This window comes from Capsicum annuum, chromosome 1 (genome assembly GCF_002878395.1).
Source record: "Capsicum annuum cultivar UCD-10X-F1 chromosome 1, UCD10Xv1.1, whole genome shotgun sequence".
Taxonomy (NCBI): Eukaryota; Viridiplantae; Streptophyta; class Magnoliopsida; order Solanales; family Solanaceae; genus Capsicum; species Capsicum annuum.
The window spans coordinates 3,707,927-3,715,163 of record NC_061111.1 but is presented as its reverse complement, the minus strand read 5'-3'; positions in this window follow the sequence as shown (position 1 = coordinate 3,715,163).

The following is a 7,237-nucleotide window of genomic DNA, read 5'->3' as shown; positions in this document are numbered from 1 at the left end:
TTATGCTTCTATAAGCCAGTTGTTGCTTGCTGATTTTTTTTCCATGTCTGCTTATTGTTAAGTCAAATCACTTTTGCGCATGTTTGGCTTTGAACTAAGACTTGTGATAGTTCCGGTTTCTTGAACTTGTACTGGCTTGCATTTTCATTTGTCTAAAGTTAATGCTCGTGATGTATTGTTTTTCTCGTGTGTCATCTCGATGCTGCTTCACTTTTGTTGAAGAGTTCTATGGATTCCAAAGCCTTTACGTATTTTAATTTTATTCACCGTCACTTAAGGCCTGGAACCTGATGTCTTGTCATAGAAGTTGCTAGTCTTGATGATATCATTGCAGGAAGTGGCAACGACACTGCCCAGAAGAGCCATTTCTGAGAAGGCGCAATTGTTTTCATCGACTATTACAGGTTTTGCTCTTTGCTAGCATATATAGACTTGTCACAACCTGTAAATTCATCAGAGTCTGCTAGTAAGAAGGTAATTACTGTCAGTACTGAGGACCAGAACTGAAGTTAACAAGCTGATACACAACGTATGAAGGACAACTAGAACATGCTAAAAGATGCAGAATACCATTGGTCTGTTTATATTGCATTGATATAGAAGTAAATACAGAGACGCCATGCATGTTGTATTGCTGCTTCCTTTTACAGAGCGATCGAGAGAGGGTGAGGAAGAGCTACCTTGCCCAATATAATGCCACAATTAGTCAATATTGCATATCATCTTCCAACTCATCGATCAGATTATGCACGTTGGTCTACCCTTGATACACACGAATGCTGCTTCTGAACCCTGTTGCTACACTCTTAAGCGTATTGCATGTATTGGGAAGGAATCTTTATATCTATAGATTATAATTTATAGGTGATGGCAACTTATGTGGTATAGTACAATAACGTGCCCATCTTGTTGAAAAATATGACCTATCAATAATGTACAGAACTTTTCATGTAACTTTTGATTATCTAAACTTGAATTTTAACCCTCCTAAGTTTACTCTTTTCTCCTCATGCAATGACCAAAATACCCTTGCAAAAAAGAAAAAATAAATGATTAATGAAAATAAGATAATGAACTTAATGAGTTATGTGAAACAATTTAAATATTATTAAGATGTTTAGGGTGGCTAAACGGAAAGGCTAATGAAATATTTGATTTAGGCTTGAAAAAAAAAAAATTAATTAATGCGGTACTTTATGATTTTATCTTTGCTTAACTAATATACATATTAGATTAAAAGGAACTTTACATAAAAAAAACTATCCGCGGTTTATATTAGATAATATTTTAGAATCTTGAATTACCACATCTCTTCATATTAGTAAATAAAATTTTATTAAACATTATCCAATCGATTGATTGTCAAAAAAATGGCTAACATTTTATTAACTTTAAATTATCTTGACCAATATAAATATTAATAGTAATATTGTTATATAAAGATAAAAACTTACGTGTTATAAAGATAACAAACTATAAAAAAAAATATAGCTCTTTTTTTAAAATAAATTGTCACTAATTTTATTGATCTAGACGACATGTACATAATGATGTAGCAAATGATTTTTATTATTTATATGATATAAAGAGTTTGTGGAATGAGAGATATTCCCGTTTGAGAATAGAAGTTAAATACTTCTCTAATGTGTAAAGCGCTATACTCCACACCTTGTGCACCAGCTATATAATTAGATATATTTGGATTGTTGATGAAATTGCATTGTGTACTATAATATGATCATGTCTATCTCTTTGACCTGCATTGGCGACACTTGTACCTGTACCAGCAACAGAGATAAGTGTTTTGGTTCCTGTTTTTCTTTGACCTGAATTACAGAGATGAGTGTTTTGATTCCTGTTTTTCTTCGACCTGGATTGGCGACACCTGCATCAGTAATAATAGTGAGATGTGTACTATAATATGATCATGTCTATCTCTTTGACCTGCATTGGCGACACTTGTACCTGTACCAGCAACAGAGACGAGTGTTTTGGTTCCGGTTTCTCTTTGACCTGGATTGCCGAGATGAGTGTTTTGGTTTCTATTTCAGAGAGATGAAATCGCACTTTTAGAAAATAGGCAAACATGGACTTATCTTTTTTTTAATTAAAAAATATTGATTGGGTATATCTTTTTCTGCTGAGATTTTTGCAATCCTTATTTTTTGAGTATTTGTTTTGTAAAACAAATTCAATAAATATTTTTGTTATTTATGTCTTTTTTTGCTAATTTATTTGTTAGGAAGAAACTAGTATTATTCATCATTTAAACGTATAAAAGTTGTCGAGCACAATTGTGATGTGTGATTATTAAGTTTTTTTATTTATCAATAATATTATTAATGTTTATTGTGACTTTTGACACTAGAATATTTTTTTGGGTAATTATAATATAAATTGTAGGTTGCCCCTCTATTATGTGATCAGTAGAAACTTTATATTAAAAGACGTGAACACCCACAACCTCAAGCTCTTGAATTCACCCCTCTGTCATCACCAATAAGCATCTCACAATCTATCATCGCCAACCATCACTAAATGTTATTAGCTACTGAAGTGTCTATATTTACAATAATATCTTAATAATTAAATATATACTTGTTATAAAACAATAAAGAAGAAGAGTAGAGAGAATAATTCTTATTTCTTCACTTGAGGGATGATTTACAATGAAGGAAGCCCTTCTATTTATAGGGGGAATTTGTCCCTAGTTTCATACTAAAAGACAAATACATCAAATCCTGATAGATATCAACTATATATTTATAGGGGGAATTTGTCCCTAGTTTCATACTAAAAGACAAATACATCAAATCCTGATAGATATCAACTATATTTTATTAGATCTTGATAAATATTTACTATAATGTAAATACATTTATAACACTCTCCCTTGAATGTCTAAATAGACAATGTGCCTCATTAAAACGTTATTAGAAAAAATTCATTAGAAAAAAAATCTAGTGAAGGAAAAAGAGTACACTTTCTAACAATACGCATATCAACAACAACAACAAACCCAGTATATTCCCACCAGGTGGGGTCTGGGGAGGGTAAAATGTACGCAGTCCATACCGCTACTTCCGAAGAGGTAGAGAGGTTGTTTCCGATAGACCCCTGGCTCAAGATAATGAATAGTCAACAAGGTCCTAGTAATATATGACACGGAATGGGTGGCATAAACGAAATAAAAAATGAGACGAAATAAAAAATGAGACGAAATAAGAAATGAGATAATACGCATATCGACTTCCTCATTAAAAACCTAACAAGAAAAACCCAGTGGGATAAAACCTCATGAAAAAACCTCATAAGGGAAAAAGAGTACAACGCTTATTAACTCCCCCTAATGAGAACATCCTTGAACCTTTGCATCCCATTCTTATGCACCATCTTCTTAAAAGTTGCAATTGAATAAGACTTGGTGAATAAATCAGCCACATTTTCACTTGAACGAATTTGTTGCACGTTGATATCACCATTCTTTTGTAGCTCATATATGTAGAAAAGCTTTGATGAAGTGTGGTTCGTTCTATCTCCTTTTATGAATCCTCCATTAAGATGTGCTATGCATGATGCATTATCTCCGTATAAAAATGTGGGTCGATTTCACACCACATTTTTCTTGAATGAGATGTATCATGGACCTCAACCATACACATTCTCGGCTTGGTTCATGAATAGCTATTATCTCAACAGGATTCGATGAAGTGGCTACAATAGACTGCTTTGTATATCTTTAAGATATTGCAGTACCACCACATATGAACACATAACCTATTTGAGACCCAATTTTATGTAGATCAGATAAGTACCCAAAATCAACATGACCAATAAGATCGGAACTGCAAACTTGCTAACAAATTAACTAAAAAAAAAGGTTATATCATGCCTTAGAGTATTTACAAGATACATTAGTGCATTAATTGCACTAAGATATGGTAATTCATAACCAAGGAGTTCCTCGTTCTTTTCTTGAGGTCGGAATGGATCCTTATTTAATTTTTGCATGTTTCTCATTTAAGCAAATGCTCTATTACTTTTGAAAACTCTCCAAGCGTTTCAATGATACTCAAATCGTCAAATTATATCTTATGAGGATAATAAAAAGTTTTCCAGAAACTTTATATGCTTCAGATATTTTGAACCCTTTAGGGATTTTCATATGGATGTTTGTCAAGTAACAATATCCAACATGTCAAGTGTGACATCTTCAAGTGTCTGGATTGCAAATCAAATAAGTTTTATGATTACCAAAATGCATTCTTTTAGGTCACTTGATAAATATTTCTACGTCAGTATGCTTAAATTAACGTAAAATTCAGATCCTCATAATCTTTTACAGTATGGCGCCAAATTGTATCAAAGATATCGTCGATGATTTCTTATTTTGTATCGATTCACAATGCGACATAACATTTTTAGATCTCATCACTTCATTATTTTCAGGTACCTAAACCTCTCATAAGGTTTCATGAAGTGTTATGTCGTAGGCTCTTCAAGAGCATCTTGCCTTCTTATCATGATTATTTGCTCCTTATCATTTTTAAGGATTATTTCATTTGGAACTGATTGGTATATCATGTTTCACGCATGCATAGACTTTATCCTTTAAGGACACAAAATAGGAGCACTTGCAGCTAAATATGAGATGCTTTCGACATTTGACTTGAATTATCTTTTAAATGAGGATCTGATGATAATTTCTGACATATTTCATAGCTGCTTATAATCTCCCCCTTATGTTAGGAGAACTAACATACATCCTCCATCTTCTTTGAAGAATCCATCTTTGTACATCATGGTATATTTATTAATCGTATACCGCACATCAAAACTATTAGATGAAATAGTTAGTTCCTGACCTTGAACCAATTGAGAGGAAAAAAATAATCATAATATATTGGTCTAATGTATACAAGTGTTATTGTATGTAATATACCATATTTCATACCAATACATGAAACTTTGTTTTCATTAGTAATGGTTCAGCTATTTATGGAAGGCATTTAATGCTAAACCATCATCATCAAGATGAATTATCTTAATTACACAATCTGAAAATTATGCTCAATTTATATTAAACAAGTAACTTTATGAATGTCAAACTTAGGTTGATCATGAATGTACATGTGATCATCTTATTGATGCATCTTTTCAACATATCACATGATAGGTGAATGGTCTTATTCACCTTTTATTCTTTTCAGATTTTGAGGGATCCAATCCCAAAATTAGTTGGTCCAACCAACTTATCATGAGAACAAGCAACATTAAAATTCATGAAGAATTTTCTAATTCTTCAATATATGTTCAATACTCAATATGCACATCTTCGGGATATTGCAATCGTTCATGTCAACTTATGAACTTTTAATTTAGTAAACTCCAAGTTTACCATGATATGTGTTTTTTCTTTAGTAAATTTCAGATTTACTACTTCAGAAGTAGATTTCAAAATAACTCATCTCAGCTATTCTGCCTCTTTCGGAGGTGAGTTGTCATACCATCACAATCAAATACACATTTATATTAATAAGCTTCACTAAATATTATCACATTCACCCCAGAAAATAGATCTGTGCTTATAATAATCAAAATTCTCATTCCCCAATAATGGAATATAATCGTGTCTTAAACATATCAAATTATGATAGCTTATATATCTCATAACCTCTTTCATCATATTGCTACTTCAGGAGCAAATTGAAGCATACATATGATGTAGAAAATTTTTCTCTAGCATATCTTATAATCATAATAAGCGTGTGAAAATATTATCACTTTTGATAATTATTATCATATTGTCTCTCCACGCTTATATTCATGCATTAAATCACTTATCTTCTTTCAACAATGAAGCAAGTTATCAACTTTCAAATTTATGCTACCATATTAACTTCATGGAATAGAGCATATTAATGGGATATGTTTCATAACCTTTTATTAAACACCCATTATTTTGCCTTAGCCATCATAATATCATCAATTTACTGTATTGAGATTCAAACTCAACATCTTATTCGTATAAATGCGTCTTAGGCATGAATCGATGAGACTTGAACCCAACATATTATCATCCTTTTTGATAATATTGTTCTTGAGGAATAAATTTAAAATATAAATGGTTCCAAACCAATTATTTTTCCTCAAATCCAATAATAACTATATTAGTAGTAGCAAAAGAAAGATAACATAAAAAATTACTAACCTTGAAATCCTTCAGATTTATAATCTCACCTGGTTTGGCAGAGTCTCGTGCTGATAACGTGTTATGAAACAATAAAGAATAAGAAGAAGAGTAGAGAGAATAGAGATCGTTATTCTTATTTCTTCTCTTGACGGATGATTTACAATGAAGGAAGCCCTTCTATTTATAGGGATAATTTGCCCCTAGTTTCACACTAAAAGACAAATAATATTGATAGATATCAACTAGATCTTATTAGATCTTGATAGACATTCACTATAATGTAAATACATTTATAATATAAGCATAAAACTCTAATGAAATGTTGATCAATCTTTTTTTTTAGCATTCATAAATACGTTCCATGTTGAATAAATGGTGAAATTTGTTGTAACATGCCTCAACTTTGCGCAGGAGAGGAGGGGCATACTTCAGATCCTTACGCACTCAGTGTGCGTGTATTCACGCAATGGTCCAACTGAAAAATATATGCCACAGAAATACGGTAAAAAATAATCTGGGAGGGTTATAAGATTCCCGCAAAGTTGACGCGTGTTACAACAAATTTAGCCAAAATTTAGGTACATTTCAGACTTTTTTCTCAAAATGTTACTATTTCTTATATTCATTTTATTGCAAAATTATTTTCTTGTACCATGACACTAGGAGTAAAGTAAATATTATTTCAATGTTTTTGCTTCAATTTCTCGAATTGCAGGTCAACTGCTTAATATCAATATTATTACTAATATTGCCAAATCTAGCAAACAAGTCTGGGTGGTGTAGTTTGTTATCACGCTAGTCTCACACACTAAGGTCTCCGGTTTGAACCCGGGTTCAGACATTTTTTTTTTCAGTTTTACATCAAAGTTTGATGAGTATGAGATAATATAAAGTCTAACCACATAGCTAGTATCGAAAGCTCCTACTAAGATGAGAAACTCCGCAATAAAAGCTCCCTTAGTACCACGTCGACTTGTATTGACCAAAGTTGAAACAGACCATAGTGAGCCTTTCTGATCTATGCTATTGTGACCTACTTCGCGA